Source organism: Crotalus tigris, unplaced genomic scaffold, assembly GCF_016545835.1.
Source record: "Crotalus tigris isolate CLP2741 ecotype Arizona unplaced genomic scaffold, ASM1654583v1 scf7180000018188.699247, whole genome shotgun sequence".
NCBI classification, from domain to species: domain Eukaryota; kingdom Metazoa; phylum Chordata; class Lepidosauria; order Squamata; family Viperidae; genus Crotalus; species Crotalus tigris.
The window spans coordinates 351935-374670 of NW_024096873.1; the positions used below are offsets into that span (position 1 = coordinate 351935).

General features: G+C 41.6%; 1 protein-coding gene across 3 annotated transcripts in view; it reads left to right on the forward strand.

The window, feature by feature from the left end:
* Positions 1-22736, forward strand: part of LOC120310461 (transcription factor SOX-5-like) — a 594954-nt gene that overhangs the window by 292665 nt on the left and 279553 nt on the right. The window contains exon 1 of one of the 3 annotated variants that reach the window (XM_039348881.1): positions 17665-18100. The exons of the other annotated variants lie outside the window; for them this stretch is intronic. The gene's annotated coding sequence lies outside the window, so the exon portion shown is untranslated. Of the gene's footprint in view, positions 1-17664; positions 18101-22736 lie in introns of those variants that run through there. 3 annotated transcript variants of the gene reach the window in all.

The window sequence follows — 22736 nt, forward strand, 5'->3', positions numbered from 1 at the left end:
ATCTGTAATACCATCAAACATCCACATCTGCCTATCCCAGGTCCTGGGTAAGGACTCGATAGGTAGACAAAATGCCAAATCCAGTCTGAACATCTGGCTGACTGTGCGATGATCGATAATAATAATAATAATAAAGTTGGAAGGGACCTTGGAGGTCATCTAGTTTAACCCCCTGCTCAGGCAGGAAACCCTCTACCATTTCAGACAAATGGCTGTCCAGTCTCTTCTTAAAAACTTCCAGTGTTGGAGCATTCACCACTTTTGGAAGCAGGTTGTTCCACTGGTTAGTTGTTCTCACTGTCAGAAGTTTCACCTTAGTTCTAGGTTGCTTCTCTCCTTGGTGAGTTTCCATCCGTTGCTTCTTGTCCTGCCTTCAGGCGCTTTGAAGAATAGCTTGACTCTCTCTTCTTTGGGGCAGCCCTTCAGATATTGGAAGACTACTATCATATCACCCCTCGTCCTTCTCTTCATTAGACTAGACACGCCCAATTCCAGCAACCGTTCTTTATAGCTTTAGCCTCCAGTCCCCTAATCATCTTTGTGGCTCTTCTCTGCACTCTTTCTAGCTTGTTTGGCAGTTCCTTGATTGGGATATTCTCTGTTTCTTGACTGTTAGTCGAGCGCTAACCTTGGCATTAATCTCTGCTCATCTGGGTGTTGATTGCTGGTGAGGTCTTTTTGTTCCCTATTTGGTTTGTTGACTATCTCTTTTGAAGAACCCCACAGTTTAACCTTGAGCTGCAAATATTTTCTTTAGCTCTGCCACCTTATTTAAAACTCAGCTCCCATCATACTACTGGAATCAATTTCCAAGGTGGGAAGTTGTTCTTGTCCTCTGTTATATGGTAGATACTACCATGTATTGCAGGATCCAATCTGGATTGCTCAGGGGGACCAGAAATTTTGACTTCCGCGCTTTTGGACTCTTGCTGGCACCCATCCTCAGGCCTACCCTATATCGGACAGGTTGATTGGGGTTCCCTTTCCCCATGTCGCTCCCCCCCAACACACACACACACACACACACACACACACACACACACACACACACTAAAAGAAGAGAAAATTTCAGAACCTCCTGTGGCAATCCACAGTTGGACCGGAGGAAGAGAACAGCCGGTACCCAAAATAAGAAAAACCTGATACACTGAAAAGGTGTGAAAAGAATCAAGAAGACGGGAAGAAAAAAAAAAAAAACAACCCGCACAAAGTTTTCAATTATTTTAACACCTTGCTCTCCCTTTCTTTTTTCTTTTTACAAAATGCACATATTCTCCAGAGCCCGAGATATGTTGAATCAGCAGCAGGTGACACGGAGGGAGGGAGGAAGAAAGGAAGGAAGGAAGGGGGGGGGTGGAGAGAAAATTGTGATGTAATCTTCAAGAAAATCATCTTTTTAATAAGGTTAATTAAATTGGGCTGTGAGTTTTTGACAAGCCCGCCGTACCCTTGCCAGTAAATCTGGCCTCTTATTTATCAAAGAGAGAGAGGGGGGGGATAAGGGAAGAGAGAGAGAGAGGGAGAGGGGGAGAGAGAGAGAGGGTGAGGGAAGAGAGAGAGAGAGAGGGGGAGAGAGGGAGAGGGGGAGAGAGAGAGGGTGAAGGAAGAGAGAGAGGGAGAGAGGGTGAGAGAGAGGGAGAGGGAGAGGGAGAGAGAGGGGGGAGGGAGAGGGGGAGAGAGAGAGAGGGTGAGGGAAGAGAGGGTGAGAGAGGGAGAGGGGGGAGAGAGGAGAGGGGAAGAGGGAGAGAGGGGGAGAGAGAGGGAGGGGAGAGAGGGAGAGGGAGAGGGAGAGAGAGGGGGGAGGGAGAGGGGAAGAGAGAGAGAGGGTGAGGGAAGAGAGAGAGGGTGAGAGAGAGGGAGAGGGGGAGAGTAGGAGAGGGAGAGGGGGAGAGAGAGGGTGAGGGAAGAGAGAGAGGGAGAGAGGGTGAGAGAGAGGGAGAGGGAGAGAGGGGGAGGAAGAGGGAGAGAGGGTGAGAGAGAGGGAGAGGGGGAGAGGGGGAGAGAGAGGGTGAGGGAAGAGAGAGAGGGAGAGGGTGAGAGAGAGGGAGAGGGAGAGAGGGGGAGGGAGAGGGAGAGAGAGAGGGTGAGGGAAGAGAGAGAGGGAGAGAGGGTGAGAGAGAGGGAGAGGGGGGGAGGGAAGAGGGAGAGAGGGTGAGAGAGAGAGAGAGAGAGAGAGGGGAGAGAGAGAGGGAGAGAGAGCGAGAGAGAGAACGCCACCTGCCCAAGTTGCAAAGATGTCTTTGCCAGAGATAGAGACAGTCTGGCTGAACAAGTTGAAATGAGCTTTGCAAGGAAATATCTTTTGTCTTCTTGAGATGCTGTTGAGCTGAACCCAGGATTGGAAGCTCCAGTAGAAAGAGAGGGTGTTGAAAACACCCGATCCTGCCTTCTGTTTTGCAAAAACAGGGTGGATCAAGCTGATAACCCGGGGGCATTGGGTAGGATTAGAACTCCTGGTCATGTTTTTTGCCCTCGTGCTGGGCGGCCGAGTGCTTGAGGCTGTTGAATGTCTGCCGAAGCCTTGCCCCCATCGGGCTTCGGTGTCAAAAATGTTTATGTAATAAAACATCGCTAATTGAACATTTCAAAGGGAAACATTATTTTAACTCTAATTAGATATGATTACAGTTTCTCCTTCCTCGTGCCTGTGTGAAATTGCACAGAAAAAAAAATACAGGGGAAAAAAAATATAGCCTCTTGATTGGTTTCACTGCTAAAATTGTTTCAAAGGGTTTTTGCCTTCTCTGAGTTAATAATAGATCTTCTCGGCTTTTTTTTTTCCTTTTTATTTCCTCTCTTCTCTCTTCTTCTTCCTCCTCCTCCTCCTCCTCCCGTTCTGTAAATAAATTGAAGGTTGGAGAAGGGGGATACTTAATCAAATATCTAATGTATTAGAATCACAGATGTTCAGGATTTTCCTTGGGGGAAAGAACGCCAGCCTCATCCCTTCTAGGAAGGGCTAATGAAAGAAAATTGGGTAGGAAGCTGATATTTCAAGGGATAGCAGTTAAATACTTGTAGTGACTCTCAAACCATGTCCTGGTTAAACGTGTGTCTTGAAAAATTAATCCATGGTAGATACACTTTCTAATATTTGTCTGCTTGGACACATTTAATAATAATAGTAATAATAATAATAATAATATAACACCCCAGACTTAACAATTGTCAATAAGAAAGACAAAAAAATCTGGATAGTGGACGTGGCAGTGCCTGGAGACAGCAGAATAGATGAGAAAGAACTGGAGAAGATAACAAAATACAAAGACCTACAAATAGAAATAGAAAGACTGTGGCAAAAGCAAGCAAGGGTAGTACCAATTGTGCCTTGGGTGCAATCCCAAAACAACTGGAGCACCACTTGAACACCATTGGCATTGACAAATTCGCTACTAGTCAATTGCAAAAGGCGGCCTTACTAGGAACTGCTTCCATCCTGCGACGTAATACCATCAAACATCCACATCTGCCTATCCCAGGTCCTGGGTAAGGACTCGATAGGTAGACAAAATGCCAAATCCAGTCTGAACATCTGGCTGACTGTGTGATGATCCATAATAATAATAACAATAAAATTGGAAGGGATCTTGAAGGTCATCTAATCCAACCCCCTGCTCAGGCAGGAAACCCTATACCATTTCAGACAAATGGCTGTCCAATCTCTTCTTAAAAACTTCCAGTGTTGGAGCATTCATTGCTTCTGGAGGCAGGTTGTTCCACTGGTTAATTGTTCTAATAGTTAGGAAATTTCTCCTTAGTTGTAGGTTGCTTCTCTCCTTGATTAGTTTCCACCTGTTGCTTCTTGTCCTGCCTTCAGGCACCTTGGAAAATAGCTTCCCTCCCCCCCCAGCTCTTGTGTGATTTGGATGGAGCATAAACATCACATTAAGCGGTGGTTTAACTTTTTTAAAAAACGGGCAGGTAGTCGTCAATTTACAGCCATTCATTTAGTGATGGTTCAGAGTCACAACAGCACTGAAAAAAAGTGACCTGTGACATGTTTTCATACTTACAACTGCTGCAGCCTCCCCACGATCACATGATCAAAATTTGGGCACTAGGCAACTGGTCTGTATTTATGACAGTTGCAGTGTCCTGGGGTCATGGGATCGCCATTTGTAACCTTCCCGATGGGCTTCCAACAAGCAAAATCGATGGGGGAAGCCGGGTTTGCTACACAGTTGTTACACAGTTTGCTACTGTGTAGCCGGGTTTGCTACACAGTTGTAAACATCCAGTAGACACAGATGAAGAGTTAAGGAGATAAAAGATGGAAGATATTCTGCTTTTCTGAATCTAATTCTAATTAGGTAAATCTACTTCTATAAGACTGTTGTTGTTAGTTGCGAAGTCGTATCTGACCCATTGCGACCCCGTGGACAACGTTCCTCCAGGCCTTCCTGTCCGCTACCATCTTCTGGAGTCCATTTAAGCTCACGCCTACTGCTTCAGGGACTCCATCCAGCCATCTCATTCTCTGTCATCCCCTTCTTCTCTTGCCCTCCATCTTTCCCAGCATTAGGCTCTTCTCCAGTGAGTCCTTCCTTCTCCTTAGGTGGCCAAATTACTTGAGTTTCAACTTCAGGATCTGGCCTTCTAAAGAGCAGTCAGGGTTGATCTCCTCTAGGACTGACCGGTTTGATCGCCTTGTAGTCCAGGGGACTCGCAGGAGTCTTCTCCAGCACCATAGTTCAAAGGCCTCAATTCTTTGGCGTTCAGCCTTTCTTATGGTCTTATGAGCCGAGGTGGCGCAGCAGTTAGAGTGCAGTACTGCAGGCCACTTTAGCTGACTGTGTTCAGCAGGTCAGCGGTTCAAATCTCACCGGCTCAAGGTTGACTCAGCCTTCCATCCTTCCGGGGTAGGTAAAATGAGGACCCAGATTGTTGGGGGCAATGTAAATATATATATACATTGCTTACTGGTGTACACCGCTTAGAGAGTGCTTGCACTTAAAGCGGTATATAAGTCTCATAAATAAATAAATAAATAAATAAATAAATAAATAAATAAATAAACTGACTATATTAAATCTCTCTCATACCCAACAGGGGCTGTGCAAAGATTCAGGGGCTGTGCAAAGATTCAGGACCACCCCCTTCTCCCCAAAATACTGTGGTTGCCAATATAGTCCTTCAAAAATTATAAATGGTAGGGGAGAATGCCTTTTCTAAAAGATGCTGTCCATTACCGGTAGTTTTCAGCAGTTTAGCTCTCTTTAGCCTAGCAATGGCCATCATCTAAAGGAGTTTTTTTTCAATTTCTCACCCTCCAGTTGGGCTTGTACCAAATCTGTCAGAGTTCTCAATACTGTAGGTGTGAGTGAGGGTGGTAGAGGAAGGCTGATCTAAAGTCTTCTTAACTTCCAGCTACAATTAGTCCTTGATTTACAACTACAGCTGAGCCCAAACTTTTTGTTGCTTAGCAAGAAGTTGTTAAGTGTGTTTTGCCCCGTTTTACGATCTTTCTTGTTAAATGAATCACTGCAGATGTTAAGTTAGTAACACGGCTGTTAAGTGAACCAGGTTTCCCCTTTGACTTTGCTTATCAGAAGTTTGGAAGAGGTGATCATATGACACCAGGACACTGCAACTACAATAAATAATGAGTCAGTTGCCATGCATCCAGATTCTGATCACGTGACCATGGGAATGTTGCAATGGACATCCGTGTGAAAACCATTCATAAGTCTTTCATTGCCATTGTAACTTGAATGGTGACTAAACAAGCTGTTGTAAGTTGAGGACTAACTGTGATTATCTAGGCTCAAGTAATGAGGATCATCTCATCAAAAGAAGGGATGCTAATCTTCTCAAAAACAACAGCAACATATCAATAAAGCTGTGGAAGATTTTCCATAATACACTCTTTCCATCTCTGCTACCGTTTCACCTGTATTGGACTATAACTCCCAAAATCGCCAGCCACATGAATCTTTGGCCTTGTAAGTCAGCACATCTGGAAAGGGTATTAAATTGGAGAAGAATATGTTTGGAAAATCCCTAAATCTTGAGAAAGTTCTTCCTCTAAATGATTATTTTGCAGTTCTGACTCCGGAAGTCTTATAAGTGCAATGTTATGGGTGAAACTGAAGGGCGTAGTTCTTTCTAGAGAACATGTTGTGTTCATTTTGTTATCTGAGTGTTGTTGTTGTTTTTTCAAAGAAGCTGTCTTTTAAAATAACCGTTCAAAATGCCTCTGGATTTTGCTGTCAGATCAAGGTTTTTCCCCTGGGACATGTCATTTGTGTTACATATGCTTCAGCTAAAAAAAAAACCCTGCTTTTCATATCTTTCAAAAGTATAGCATCAAAAAGAATTCTATGAGTGAACAAGTTTATAAGTACACCAAATAATCTTTTGATTATTTTAGGACATGGGGTAGTCCATGAGGACCTGAGGTGGGAGACTTGATGCTCTTGTCCATGGTGATAGTTGTACAACAATTCATTTTGTGGTTACTTAATGAAACTGAATGTTTAGTCTTATACTACTCAGGAATGTGTTGTGATGTACAGGCAGAAACTGTTAACTACTTTGCTGTCACTCTGAGATAACAGAATAAAGAATAACAGAGTTGGAAAGGATCTCGGAGGTCATCTAGTCCAACCCCCAGCTTAGGCAGGAAACACTGTACCATTTTAGACAAATGGTTGTCCAATCTCTTCTTAAAAACTTCCAGTGTTGGAGCATTCACAATTTCTGGAGGCGGGTTGTTCTACTGATCAATTGTTCTCATTGTCAGGAAATTTCGCCTCAATTCTAGATTGCTTCTCTCTTTGCTTAGTTTCCATCCATTGCTTCTTGTCCTGCCTTTAGGCGCTTTGGAGAATAGCTTGATTCCCTCTTCTTTGTGGCAGCCCCTGAGATATTGGAATACTGCTATCATAGATGATAGATAGTTGATAGATTAGATAGATAGATGGATAGATCATGTCACCCCTAGTCCTTCTTTTCATTAAACTAGACATACCCAGTTCCAGTACCTTATATATATTTAGCCTCCAGTCCCCTGATCATCCTTGTTGCTCTTCTCTGTACTCTTTCTAGAGTCTCATCATCTTTTTTACATCGTGGTGACCAAAACTGGATGCAGTATTCCAAGTGTGGCCTTACCAAGGCATTGTAAAGCAGTATTAACATTTCACATGATCTTGATTCTATCCAGCAACTTAGCACTGTGTTGGCTTTTTGGGCAGCTGCAGCACACTGCTGGCTCATATTTAAGTGATTGTCCACTAGGACTCCAAGATCCCTCTCACAGTTACTACTATTGAGGCAGGTACCACCTATAATATACCTATATATTTGGCCTTTTTTTTTTTTTTGCCTAAGTGTAGAACCTTACAAGCAATGTATGGAATGCAAGGCTTGAAAAGGATCTTGGAGATCCCCCAACCAGTGCATAAAATTATGATTACAGCTTCTCTGACAGATGACCATTCAGCTTCTGTTTGAAGGTCTCCCAAAAAAAAAAAAGAGTCCACCATGTGTCTCCATGAAATGTAATCCGTTGTTCATTAGCTCTTGCCATTAGGATAGTTTTTCTGCTATACAAATGAAATCTACTTCTTTGGAAATTAAGTCTATTATTTCTTATCCTCTTCCAAAGTCTATGAGTAATTTTGCCTTCTGTTTTTTAAAACACCCCTTCGTATGCTTGTAAATGCTTTCATATTTTCCAGCAGTTGCCATATTTTTTAATGAAGAGAAGGTTGAGAGGGGACATGATAGCAGTGTTCCAATATCTCAGGGGCTGCCCCAAAGAAGAGGGAGTCAAGCTATTCTCCAAAGCACCTGAGGGCAGGACAAGAAGCAATGGATGGAAACTAATCAAGGAGTGAAGCAACCTAGAACTAAGGAGAAACTTCCTGACAGTTAGAACAATTAACCAGTGGAACAACCTGCCTCCAGAAGCTGTGAATGGTCCAACACTGGAAGTTTTTAAGAAGATATTGGACAACCATTTGTCTGAAATGGTATAGGGTTTCCTGCCTGAGCAGGGGGGTTGGACTAGATGACCTCCAAGGTCCCTTCCAGCTCTAAAGTTCTAAGATTTTATCTCTAGGCTAAACAAATCCAAAGGTTTCTTGTAAGTTGTTTTTATTTTATTCTGGCCTCTGATGCTCTTGGTTGCTATCCTCTGGACCTGCTCCAATTTGTTATCATCCCTCCTAAACTGTGGTGCCCAGAACTTCAGGCAACATCCTATATACAATCTCATCAACACAAAATACAGAAGAAGGACGACTTCTCTTGATGTACCCTTGGATTGCATTTGTGCTTTGTGTGTGTATGTCATTGAATCACATTATTGGCTGTGGTCCACCAAGAAATCCAGATCCTTTCTGCATGTATTACAGCCAAATATAGTTTTCCTTATTTCTATATGGATGCCTTTGATCTTTGCTTTTCTCTTTATTCAAATTCATCTTGATAGGTTTTGCCCAATGCTCCGGTCTTGATATTGTCCTTTAGGTATCTGCTGTCTTTCTTTGTGCTATCTGCAAATTTGATCATCATCTTTTTTAACTTTTCATCCAAGGAAGAATAGCTAGCTAGATAATAGATAGATAGATGGATGGATGGATGGATGGATGGATGGATGGATGGATGGATGGATGGACCGATGGACAGATGGACAGACGGACAGAAAGATAAGTGATTGATGATAGATTGATGATAAATAGATAGATAGATAGATAGATAGATAGATAGATAGATAGATAGATAGATAGATAGATAGATAGATAGACGGATAAACAGACAGACAATAGATACTTCTGGAGCTTCTTGAAGGACCTTAATTAATCAGATGAAGAAAGACCAATGAGAAGTAACTTTTCCTTTCATGTGTTATTTCTGGACTTTTTGGAAACCTTCATTTAGCCACTGTTAATGTGAAACCACATGGATCTTTGGTGGTTTGCCTCCAGATCCACAGTAATCTTGGTTGGGAATTATGAAACTTCTGATTCTGTCCAGCGTTAGGACATCATGTTGGAGAAGATTTTCCTATTTTTTTGTTTTCAAAAACAATGAAAGAAAAACACATCTTTTCAACGTTTATGGTTTTGTGATGGACTGTTGAGGCTTTCCCCCCCCCCTTGTATTATTTCAACCTGTCTCAAACAGAGCTTATTGTATCCGCCAGTGTTTCTCAACCTTAACCACATTAGGATGGGTGGACTTCAATACCCAGAATTCCCCAGCTAGCTGTGCCAAAGTGGAGAAACACTGGCATAAGCTAAGAATGGTTAAGGATTTACAATTCCTCTACAAAATAATAAAATGAGCATCTATGAATGCAGATTTCACACTCTTCTGAATGTTGTGACATAGCCCTCAAAGGCTTAAATGAATCAATCTGCATATTTAAAAAGACATTTGAGAGAAACCGTACTGAAATATGTATTAATATAAATATTTGATCTACATTAAAACCATGTAGATTAAAGCTAAATTGAACAACGTTAAATGATGGCTAAACCCTGAGCAAGTTAATCTGTCTGGAAATAGTTTATGTAGATTTGAACATTTGCTGGACAAAGATATTGCAATAGGAGTATTTTGCTGAAATTGTAGGTTATTTTACACTTCAGTTCCTATCTTGGCACCAATACACATTGTTTCTCCCAAATGCAGAATATTTTAGGATGGTCATAGCCTCTAGGTCAGAGATAGGCAACCTTGGCTCTTTTATGACTCGTGGACTTCAACTCCCAGAATTCCTGAGCCAGCCATGTTGAGGAAAAAGGGAGAAAGCTGAGCCATGCTGGCTCAGGAATTCTGGGAGTTGAAGTCCACGAGTAATAAAGCGACCTAGGCCTAGGCCAGAGGTAGGCAACCTTGGTGCTTTTATGACTCGTAGACTTCAACTCCCAGAATTCCTCAGCCAGCCATGCTGAGGGGAAAGGGAGGGGTTTCCATGCTGAGCCATGCTGGCTCAGGAATTCTGGGAGTTGAAGTCCACTGGTCATAAAAGAGCCAAGTTTGCCTACTCCTGCTCTAGGTTGTTGTGTCATCTTCTATGTAGTTGTCTTAAACTCCCATTCTGTGGTTCCTTGGAAAGTGCCTCAGTGGCCACAGGTGTTTCTGGATTCTGTTTGCTGTTGTAGAATGAAAGCCAACGAGAGGTAGTGTCTTCAGGTCTTTGCGGAAACACCAACATCACTTGTCCTCAATTTACAACAATAATGGACCCCAGAATTTCAAAGTCATGACAATTGTTAGTCAAGGCACCCACATGACCCGATCCAATTTTATGATTTTTTTTTTTTGTGGCAATTGCAAACTGAGTGCTATGATTAAACAAAGCTCTCTCCCCACTTTCCTCCTCCTGTGTCAATTGCTGAATTCTTCATTTCTCTCTCATACAATGATCATCTACTACAGGGGTCCTCAACCTTGGCAACTTTAAGACTTGTGGACTTCAACTCCCAGAATTCCTCAGCCAGCAAAGCTGGCTGAGGAATTCTGGGAGTTGAAGTCCACAAGTCTTAAAGTTGCCAAGGTTGAGGACCCCTGATCTAACACACAACTATCAGGAGATCGTTAGAAAAAGGACAAAAACAACATGTTGCTAAAAACGTGTCAAAGTTTCCTACTTTTTTTTAAAAAAAGAGAAATTATTGAAAAAGGCAGCTGCCACGGGGTCCGGCCTCTCTTATAGTTTGTTTGAAAAAAAGATAGAAAATGAAGTAAGTTCCTTGAGTTCTGTCTACAATTTTGTCCTCCCATCACATGGAGGCTGCTGGATATGTGGCAAATTCAAAATAGGACAAATACTTAGCATGACATAGTTAATAACAAAATAATAAAATTGGAAGAGACCTTGGAGATCTTCTAGGCCAGGGCTTTTTAACCTTTTCACCCATTGTACCACTTTTAGGATATGGCAATATCCGAGGACCACCAGTCGCCTAGCAAGGTGTGAAAAACTTGATGACCAAAAAAAAAAAAAAAAGGAAAAAAGTGATAAAGTACAGGTAGTCCTCGACTTACAACAGTTCGCTTAGTGACTGTTCGAAGTTACGATGGCACTGAAAAAAGTGCCCCTCAAGCCACAGCCGAGCAAGACACCTGCCTGCCCACCTGGTGGCGCTCTTCCTCCTGTCCGAGGTTTTCATTGTTGTGAGCATTTCTGTTGAGGATTGGCAGCGGGGGTGAGGTGGGGGTGTTTGGTTTTTATTCTCCCCCCCTCTGCTGGGTGGTTGCAGCAGGTTTTGGTCACTTCACATGACCCTGGGACACTGTGACCGCCATAAATATGAATCAGTTGCCAAGCATCTGAATGTAAATCACAAGACCCTGGAGATGCTGCAACGTTCCAGCTGATTGGCACTTCTTCTGAGCTCAGCAGAAGCGCCAGGATCAGCATCGAGCTCCAGCTGGAGCCTGGCACTGATCCTGGTGCTTCCGCTGAGCCCTGACAGCCCTGCAGCTCCAGCCATCTCTCGCTCAGGCTTGTGTGGTGCTGCCACCGGTTCAGCTCATTCCCCTCCCCGCTACCACTTTTCTAGTAGGGTCGCATACCACCTGCCAGGTGCCAATGTACCACAGGTGGTACCCGTACCACTGGTTAAAAAGCCTTGTTCTAGTCCACCCCCCTGCTCAAGCAGGAGATCCTATACCATTTCTGACAATGGCTATCCAATCTCTTCTTAAAAACCTCCGGTGATGGAGCAGCCACAACCTCTGAAGGCAAACCGTTCCACTGGTTAATTGTTCTCACTGTTAGGAAATTTCTCCTTAGTTTTAGGTTGCTTCTCTTCTTGTTTAGTTACCATCCATTGTTTCTTGTCATTGCTTCTTGTAGCCTCTTAGATATTGAAATAGCGCTATCATGTCACCCCTAGTCCTTCTTTTCATTAAACTAGACCAGTGGTTCTCAACCTGTGGGTCGGGACCCCATTTGGGGTCGAATGACCATTTCACGGGGGTCGCCAAACAACGCAGTCCACCATTTTTCCCCCTTTTCCTTAGCTGGGCTACTCCCTTTTATTCTATTGGCTTTCGAAAGCCAATAGAATAGACTCTCTTGAATAGAGTCTAATTCTATTGGCTTTCAAAAGCCAATAGGAATTGTCCAGGCTGTCTCTGCCCTGCTGAGCCCGCCAAAAGTCCCATTCTGCAAACGGTGCTGCACCAGTTGAGTAGTCCTAGACTTATGACCAGTTGAGTAGTCCTCGACTTACGACCGGTTGGGGGTCGCGACATTAAAAAGGTTGAGAACCACTGAACTAGACATACCCAATTCCAGCAACCATTCTTCATACATTTTAGCCTCCAGCCATCTAATCATCCTTGTTGCTCTTTTTCTGCACTCTTCCCAGAGTCTCAACATCTTTTTTATATTGTAACCAAAACTGAATGCAATACTCCCAAGTGTGGTCTTACTAAGGCTTTATAAAGTGGTACCGATACTTTATGTGAGAAGAGTTGTAGCCCTTTCTCCTCCGTCATGCTCCAAATGGCCCAATTTACCAGCAAAGGGCCATGATTTCCTTTCTGTACCGGTCAATGTGAAGTCCAGCCTTTCATTGATCTACCAACGTCAGGGCATTCTATCCCAAAAGCATCATATGACTTTTGACAGCCTCCTAACCAGGGAAGCAGGTTCTAAATACATTAAAATATTTTATCCAATTATTTGTTTTGACCAATTGACCGCAAGATTAAAAATTCAATCATGGAGCAGCTGACAAGTGCAGTTGCCTAATTTTATTTAAGAGATCACTCCCCACTTCGCAAACACCAGTTTCCCCCCCATTTTTCCATCCTGTTAACACTGTTCCCTTTGCCCAGGCAGTAATGGGCTACTCGTATGCCTGCGACTGTTATGATCATGTAAATTTATTGGTGCTTAGAAGAAGCGAGCTATTAAAACATTACAACAGCCATTACAGTCAAGCTTGTGTTGGCTTTCGCTCCCAATGAACATATGCTTCCGAGTGAATGCCTAAACTCTTATTTATGGATTTAATTTAATATGCGGAAAGAATTCAAAATTAAATTTTGTGTCTGCCTCCAGAGAGTGTCAGTGTATAATAACATGGTAATTTTTACACATCTTTATGAGAAATGGGAAAATTAATTCTTTCTGACAAGTTGTAATTATTCAACTTGGAGCAGTTGCAGCTGAGCAATTCACATGCCTGTTGTCTTGTTTGGTGTGAAGGGAGAGGAAGAGAAAGGAAAGTGGGCTGGGGGAGGATGAGGTATTTAGATTGACATATATTGATGACTGAGATTTTCTAATAGCTTCTGACATGTCAGCCTTGCGTATTTTTCAGGGTGTTCTCGAAAAGGAATGGGGGGGCTTTATATTTTCTGCTCTGGAGAACGTACAAGCTAACTATAGGTGGGTGCTTCCTGAGGGAAAAATACAGAAGGTGACAGTCTGGATCCTTTTGGAAATTAATAGTTTCTAAAAACTTATTTCTTCACAAATGTTTCCTTCTTGGTAAGGATAGTCCTTGACTAACAACCACAACTGAACCCAAAATTTCTGTTATAATAATAATAATAATAATAATAATAATAATAATAATAATAATATCATTTGCCTGTAAGCAAGAACTGGTGGGATCATAAAATAGAAAAAGTCATAGAAAATGATAAAGTTAAACTGCTCTGGGACTTCAGAATTCAAACAGACAAACACCTGCAACATCCCGGACTTAACAATTGTCAATAAGAAAGACAAAAAAGTCTGGATAGTGGACATGGCAGTGCCTGGAGACAGCAGAATAGACGAGAAAGAACTGGAGAAAATAACAAAATACAAAGACTTACAAATAGAAATAGAAAGACTGTGGCAAAGGCAAGCAAGGGTAGTACCAATAGTAATAGGCATCCATCCTGCGACGATACCTGTAATATCATCAAACATCCACGTCTGCCTATCCCAGATCCTTGGTAAGGACTCAATAGGTAGACAAAATGCCAAATCCAGTCTGAACATCTGGCTGACTGTACGATGATCAATCAATAATAATAATAATAATAATAATAAAGTTGGAAGGGACCTTGGAGGTCATCTAGCCTAACCCCCTGCTCAGGCAGGAAACCTTATACCATTGCTAAGTGAAATATTTGTTAAAGTGAATTTTGCCCCATTTTACGACCTTTGTTGTCACCGTTGTTAAGTGAACCCCTGTAGTTATTAAATTAGTTCCACAGTCATTAAGTGAATCTGGATTTCCCATTGACATTCCTTGTTGGAAGGTCGCAAAAGATTATCCCGTGACCCCAAGACACTGCAACTGTCATAAATACAAGTCAGTTGCCAAGCATCTGAATTTCGATCTTGTGGCCATGGGAATGATGCAATGGTTGTGTGGAAAACAGTCATAGGTCACTTTTTTTCAGTGCTGTTGCAACTTTGAGTGGTCACTAAATGAACTGTTGTAAGTTGAGGACTACCTGTACTATATCAGGGTCAGAAGCAGCAGTTTGTTCTGCAGAATGTGGCAAACTATGGAGTCGTGCAGTTCTGCCTAAGAAGCTAAATATCTTTAAATCCTGTATTAGTTTATCTTGGAGAGGGAGGGTCTTCCAGGTCCACCCAGAGGGGAAGACCTGTGAAAGAGTTCAGGTTGGGTTCTCCAGGATAAGAAATCCTTCAGATTTCAGTCCGGAGGCAGGACTGGAGCTGATCAGAAAAGCTCCCGAGAATCTGATAAGTTGTATTCACTGAAAAAAAAAAAAATTGGTCAGTCCACAGTGAAAGACTTCAAGAGACTGCTGTGTTTTAAAAGCCGGCCCTATTTATAGAATCAGCCATCTTTCTCTTCTCCACCCTGAGAAATGGAATTTCCCCCTCTCTCTATCTACCATGTTGCTTTCCTCAACTATAAAAAAAATGCTATAAGAGAGCTTCCTGATAAATCTTCCTTTAAACTCAAGAACAAGTATACAAAATGTTTCTGTTTGCATTTGGATTTTCAAGATCAGTTGGATCTCCTTAAATTACTTAAGTATTATTGTCATGCTGAGGACGTTGAATAAAACATAGGTGCTACATGTTTTTTTTTTTATTAAAAGTTTTATAAGTTTTACAAAAAAGAAAAAAAAAACAAAACAATACAAAAACAAAAAACATATACAAAGAAAAAACTAAACATTACACAAGAAACCCTCGCTTCCCCAACCTCCCCCAAACACCCCCCCTTCCCCCCCTACATGTTTTGACGAATATGCTTCCCCATCTGAATCCAGAAGGCTTCCAGTTTAGCCTGTATATTCTTCGACTATCCATTCCATCCTTGAGCGTGTGAAGTGCCGCCATTGGAACATATAGTGCTAAAATTATTGCAGTAAAGTTCTTTGAAGATTTCAGCAATGTGGTGGTCTAGTGGTGAAGGCACTTGCCTTCCATTCAGAAGATTGAGAGTTCAATCCTAGGTAGCCAGCAGATGTTTCTCTCCTAGAATACAAAGAAAAAATACCTGCTGTGAACTCTGCATAGGTGTCAGGAAGGGCATCCGGCCAGTAAATGCTCAGCTCCATCCAGTCACCCTGACTGTACCCCGAATTAAGGGATTAAAAAGGGAGTTTTAAAACTCTTTGATGGTTGAGCCATCAGATAGTCTAGCATTAATGTAACTGGTAGCAAATAATGGAATATATATATGTGAGTGACACTAACTATGTTTTAGAACAAGGAGAGTCCAGAAAGAAAAAGTCAATTTAATTTTATTTACGTTTAGATTTAATCCTCTTACATTGTTAACATTATTATTATCATCAATAATAATAAAATATATCTGCCTGCTATATAGTAGACTATATATAATGGACTACTTTCCAGCCATGAAATTAATATGATTTTTTTTATCTCCTTCTACTACTTTAATGATTCATATTTAGTTATGTGTAATCTTGGGAGTTTTGTGTATTTTATTTTTACCTTGGATATTATTACATTTACATTTTGTGGGAGCCTTATGAGGATATGATCCTAAAATATAGTGTAAAGGGAAAAAAGGGAGGAGGGGTTTAGTATTTTCATACATTTTTCTCCAGCTTGTTTTTCCTGTCCTGACAGCGTCTATAAATAAGTTTACAGTAATTTGGAGACTCTGCAAATAGTTAGCACAGATTTGTTAGTTAAGCAAATAGAAAGAATTTATCAACGTGAAAGAAACTGACTGAACTGGTTGCCTTTTATATACAAACAGCTATTTTGGGTGCTCTCTTTAGAAAATAATTTTGCATTTTGCAAAGGACACTCGTGTTTTTGTGCTCTGTGCTCATATTTGGCCTGTGGGAGAGCAGGAAGGCTGCATTCTAAAGATGGTGAGGTCAGAAAATGACCTGGAGGAGGCCAGAAAAAAAAGTCTATTTGCTTTTCATTTAATTTAAACACATACATTAATTTAAACGTTTAACTTAAATTTAAATCTGACATTAACAAAAGGAGTTCATTTTGATTTTCCCCCGTGGATTAATTTTTTTTTCTTTTCAGTTTGTTTAAAAATAAATAACAAATTTTAGATAGCTCTAGGAGAGAGACCCAAAGTTTTGAGATGAGGATGATGATATTTTGGACACTCGTGCATGAATGTCAATAATTTGCAGGGAGACATTGTGAGCTTTGTAGAGAAGCGACCAGATTAATATCACATTTATAATGTTTTCTGTTGAAAATACAATATTGTGATACTTTTAGGATTGATTTATGAATTCTTATGGCATATATATAGTAGTTGTTGTTGTTGTTGATTTTTATCCCACAATCTACCCAGATAGTTCTGATTGGATTTGGTACTTTTGAGTGTTGAACTTTTCCCAAAAAATATTGTTGTGCACTATTACAGATAATCCTTGATTTACGATTGGTCACTTAGTGTCCAGTGATTTGAAGTTCTGCTCCCCTCCACAGTCACATGATCACATTTTGGGCACTTGGCAACCAGCCTGCATTTACAGCCATTTGCCGTGTCCTCAATTTATGACATTTTTTTTTGCCAGAAACTGGTGTTTACTTATAGTTTCTGGCAAAAAAAAAAAAAATGTCAAGGGGTTTGCTTAATGACTGCTGCACGAAAGGTTGTAAAATTGGGCATGGTCACTGATGACCCACTTAATGACCTGCATAACTTACAAATGTAATTCCAGGCTCAATTATGGTCATAGGCTGAGGACTACCCGTATATCATGGTCATATACTGGATGTGATATTCCAGCTATTTTGTAATGGATGAATTGAGATTCATGCATTACAGAATCCATCCCTATTGTGTCCAAGTGTTTTTCCAGGCCTTTTCTGTATTTCCTCAATCCCTGTTTGAAGGTCTTAATGCTTCTTTATTTTATTTTTTTTAATTCTTTCTCTCTGTCCCTTCCATCTCCAGCTCCTGCAATGTTAATTATCCATACTTGATTCTTGGTAACTAGTGTCATGTCTGACTTATTATGGATTAAATGTTTAGGAGTTTGCTTTTAGAAGCCGTATAGGATCTTAGTCTTTTCATTCTCGATCACTTTTTCAACGTTACGTGATTGTAGGGTCCCCCCCAACTCTTAGAACCAGCAAACAGTCATTAATTGACTGTTCTATAAGTCAAGGGCTATCGGTAAATGCATGACTCAGCAGAAGTTGCAAGATGTAACTTTTTAACACAACCTATTTAACCATAATCCTTTCCAAACCTTTTGAACAACACATTAAGCACAGTCACATTAATCTTGCTTAATTTTTCTGGGATTGAGACACTCAGCCTGCTGGCTTAGTTATAAGGGAGAGTAATGAATATTTTCAGCGCATGGAATGGCGAATTGCTGGTTATCATGTAGAACATATATGGCCTGAGCTGAAACATTTTGGAGGGTGAAGGGGGGAAAAGTGAAGAACACGAGCACTTTGGGGCATGATGGTGGTTGCTAAGAACTATAGAAATGAAGATGAGAAGATCTCAAAGCAACAGAGCCAGTTCATTTACTGCTGTCACCTTGGCTTCCAGCATAGCATATCCAGACAGCCCATCTGCCACTTGATTGCCTTGGAAGGTCCCCAGGAAGATGTGGAGAGCCAGGCCAGCCAGTTGGATGTGCTCTACCTGGAGCCAAGGACATTGGCAGAGGCAGCTAACTTGAGGTACGGAAAGAAAGGAGACAACTTAAATAGCCACCATTTCCAATATCTTTGCCTTTAAGTGCCAAAAAAACCTCAACCACATGTTCCACCCAATCCAACTGACCTTCTCTCTCCCCCTCCCAGTAATCTCCTTTCTCCTCTTGGCCACCCATAGTCAAGACCTGGACTTCCAAGTCAACATAAAGAGGTTAAGAAAAGCTCTGGGAAATGGGTAGCCTTCAGAGAAGGAAGGGAGAGGTGTGCCCCAGATGTGCCCAATAAGGTCCTCTAAATTTTATCTCAGCAGAAACTCAGAAGAACTAAAATATTCTAGGTGCAGGTTATTCTGAAGCACGGCCCACCTGAAAGAGTTCGGCAGAATTTTGGGAACCCGCTTGCTTGCAGTTTGAAAGAAAACACATTTTCCAATTTGTAGATTCCCTCTAGTGAGTTGATGGTTGATTAGATAGTGCAAACCCAGAAAATGGGCTAATTTAGGAAGTAGGCTAAGTATTTTGCATGAATATATGTTCCGAAAAACAAGCTTCTCTTCTGAAAATGATTTGGATTTGAAGTTCCAGTGGCCACCCCTGCCCACAGCATAATAGAGTAACAGAGTTGGAAGGGACCTTGGAGGTCATCTAGTCCAACCCCTTGCTCAAGCAGGAGAACCTACACCATTTCAGACAAATGGATGTTCAATCTCTTCTTTAAAAAACTTCCAGTGTTGGAGCATTCACAACTTCTGGAGGAAAGCATGATCGTTCTGTGAGGAAATTTCACCTTATTTCTAGGTTGGTTCTCTCCTTGATTAGTTTCCATCCATTGCCTCTGGCCCTGCCTTCTGGTGCTTTGGAGAATAGGTTGACCCCTTCTTCTTTGTAGCATCCCCTCTGAGATTGGAACACTGTTACCTTGTCACCCCCCCTCCTCCAGTCCTCCTTTTCATTAGACTAGACCAGGGGTAGGCAACCTTGGCTTTTTTATGACTCATGGACTTCAACTCCCAGAATTCCTGAGCCAGCCATGCTGAGGGGAAAGGGAGAGGTTTCTATGCTTAGCCATGCTGGCTCAGGAATTCTGGGAGTTGAAGTCCATGAGTCATAAAAGAGCCAAGGTTGCCTACCCCTGATCTATACCAACTTGCTACTGAAGGAAACAGGAATGTCCCAGACTGAAATGGGTAATTTGAGAGGTCATCTTGATAAGGTGACCTGGAATGAGGACCCGCTAAATGAATAGCAGCAAGGCAGGAGACCTCTCAGTCACTCTGGGCAGTTTCATACAAAACAAGAAGATATTCACTTGGGACCCAGACAGTGATGTGAGGAGTTGCTAGACCCATCTGTATCCATACCAAGTTCATATCAATAAAATGCAAATCACTTGGGTGGCCAGCATCCAATAACAAGGGCCCTGTCATTTCTGCAAAACCTACAAGTAACTTGCGGTGGCAGTTTACCAAAAGCTAGTATGCTGCTACCCAGATCTCTGCCTGGGATCTGGGTAGCTGAGAGAGTTCAGTAAATACATGGTTCTCTTTCCTTTCGCACAGTTGGCAGCGTCTTAAGTTCCAGGTTGTGTGCATAGGGATTCCTTGTTGGATTGTGGCCATGATTTAAATTTAGAAGGCAGAAAGGGAAAAAAAGATGGGTTGATGATATTCTGATCAAAGTTCTGCCTGTATCTCTCTCGTTCTCTAATCGTGACATTAAACTATGGGTGGATTTTTAAAATGGTGGGGCCAAAGACATGCAGTAGTTGAGCCCAATTTTCATGGTTCTGGACGGAGTTCTGAGCTCAGGATGCATCTCCATCACCACTCAGTTCTCTCAGAAAAGTTAGAGCATACTTAGGCTTTTCTGCATAAACCAGGGGTTCTCAACCTTGGCAACTTTAAGACTTGTGGACTTCAACTCTCAGAATTCCTCAGCCAGCAAAGCTGGCTGAGGAATTCTGGGAATTGAAGTCCACAAGTCTTAAAGTTGCCAAGATTGAGAACCCCTGGCATAAACAATATCCTGGACTTGGGAAGCTATGAAATCAGGAAAGAAAATTCATAGAAACATAGATTGTAAGGGCTAGAAGATCTTGGAGATCAGCCAGTTTAACCTCCCTATCCAGTGGTGGGGTTCAAATATGTGAACAACCGGTTCTCTGTGTGGATGCCACTTCTGGAGGTCCATTCTGGGCCTGGGCAACAAAAAATTAGCTACCGGTTCTGCCAAAGTGGCACAAACTGGCTGAATCCCACCCCTGCCCCTATCTAGGGCATGAATCCAGTTTTTAAGGTGATCAAACCGGTCAGTCCTAGAGGAGATCAACCCTGACTGCTCTTTAGAAGGCCAGATCCTGAAGTTGAAACTCAAGTACTTTGGCCACCTAATGAGAAGGAAGGACTCCCTGGAGAAGAGCCTAATGCTGGGAAAGATGGAGGGCAATAGAAGAAAGGGACGACAGAGAATGAGGTGGCTGGATGGAGTCCCTGAAGCAGCAGGCGTGAGCTTCAATGGACTCCAGAAGATGGTAGAGGACAGGAAGGCCTGGAGGAACGTTGTCCACGGGGTCGCGATGGGTCGGACACGACTTCGCATCTAACAACAACAGTCTTATAGAAGTAGATTTACCTAATTAGAATTAGATTCAGAAAAGCAGAATAGTCTTCCATCTTTTACCTCCTTAACTCTTCATCCGTGTCTTCTGGATGTAGCATGTTGATGGATCTTGGCTTCCATTGGTGAAGAAGAGTTTGAAATAACAATGAGAAGCTGTCTAAGTAAACAAAGCATGTCCCCAGGGGACATGTGATGTGATGGAAGTGATAAGGCCAAGGAAGACATGTCCATTTCTTCTCTTCCTTTACTTTAGTCAAAAGAGGGGTGAGCTTCAGATTAGTGTTTAGTGTTACATCTTAACAGATGCATGGAAATGATTAGCCTCCTTCAGCAATTTGTGAATGCTGTTTAGAATGACTCAGCTATTCTTGTTTGGCACCTGGCTTTCCATGGTTCTTCATCCGTGGAAGTGCAATGGCTGACTGTAGGTTAGAAACTTTCTCTCAGCCTACACTAGCTTATAGGATTAATATAGCAAGGAAAACAGGAGGTGGGTGCACTAGCTATGGCTTGTTGAGCTCCAGAAGAAAAAGTAGGATATAAATCTGACAAAATAGATTAAAATTTAATATGTCTTGGAAAATAGCCTAGCTATTAACTAAAGTGTTGTTCGGTAAAAATATGGTACTCTAATAAAGAACTGCATTTCATAAAAATATAAATAGAATTCTATAAGAAGGCATGGGTGTTTTGATTTTCATTTTCCCATAAATTGATTTCTTTGTGAATCTCTTTCTTCCTGGATAACTATTGGACCATTATTTAAATGCTTATTTGTTTCAAAACTTTATTTCAAACAAACAAAGCAGATGACAACCACCCAGCAATCAGTTCTAAAAATGGATTAACAAGAACATTTGAAATCCCACGGAACTTAAATCCCTTAGAGAGAAGGTAGCAAATATTGCAACTGCAATGGAACTTCAAAACTGAAGTACAAATCATCCTTTTCTGCATTTGAAAAAATAAGCCACATTTTTTAAAAAACAAAATGAAACAAAACCCTGTCTTTGTTCAGATGAGCTGATGTTTCAAGGGTGGGCCACCAAAGAGAATAGCAATCTGTGTTTGAATGGAATGCTCACATTCCACAAAGGTAGGGCTAGGAGAAAGATTAAATCTGATTTAAATTCAGTGACAATTGTATTTTATTCAAATGAAATGGAAATTATTCAATATAGTTAACATAATTGCTCTCTGTTTTTAGTCATTTGTCACCATGTTAAAGACAACAGCTTAGTTGGATGCACCCAAGAGTTGGATGCAACTTTTGGATGCATTCAAGAGTTTCAAGGAGCTGCAGCCAAGAGTTTTGGGGTTGGATTTAAAGCCTGGAAAACTTGTAATGGGCAAACTTGGCTGAGATTGAAAATGCTAAGCAGGGTCAGACCTGCTAGTATTGAATGGAAGGTGACCAGAAAATCCCAGGATTTTTTTTTTTTTTTTTAAAAAAAACTAATCCTGGAAGACAATGCCAAGCGACCTCCATGCTGTAGCCATGAAATGTATATATGGAAGTGACCTCATCTAAGAGTCCTTTCTTTAAATTACAGTAGGTTTAAAATAGGGAAAGGGGCCACTGCTTAGTGCTCAGGGGGGGAGGTCAAAAGAACAGTTGAAGGCTGAGTTTCCATGTCTAAGCTACATGCAACTTAGACCACCACATCAACCTATCTATTAAGTCTTGAGAGATCAGTAAAATCATATTTTGACAGCCAAGATGTATTAAGAAATAGAAAAACAAAGTGGATTCTAAAGCACACATTTTTGTTTATTGTTCATAATCTTTATTTCGAGGTTTGGATATCTATTTATGCTTTGTTCCTGACTCTAACCTCCTTGCTGTATTAGGAAGGGGGAAACTCAGAGACAAGTCCACCATCAGCTTTGGAAGTTCTTGGGCCATTTGGGTCTCCCAGCCCAATCTGCTTGCCTAGGAGGTTGTAGTGAAGCTAAGGAAATTCTCTTATAAACCATCATCCATCAGAGCCAGTTTGTTCTAGTGGCTAGGGCATTATGCTACAAAACTGGAGACCATGAGT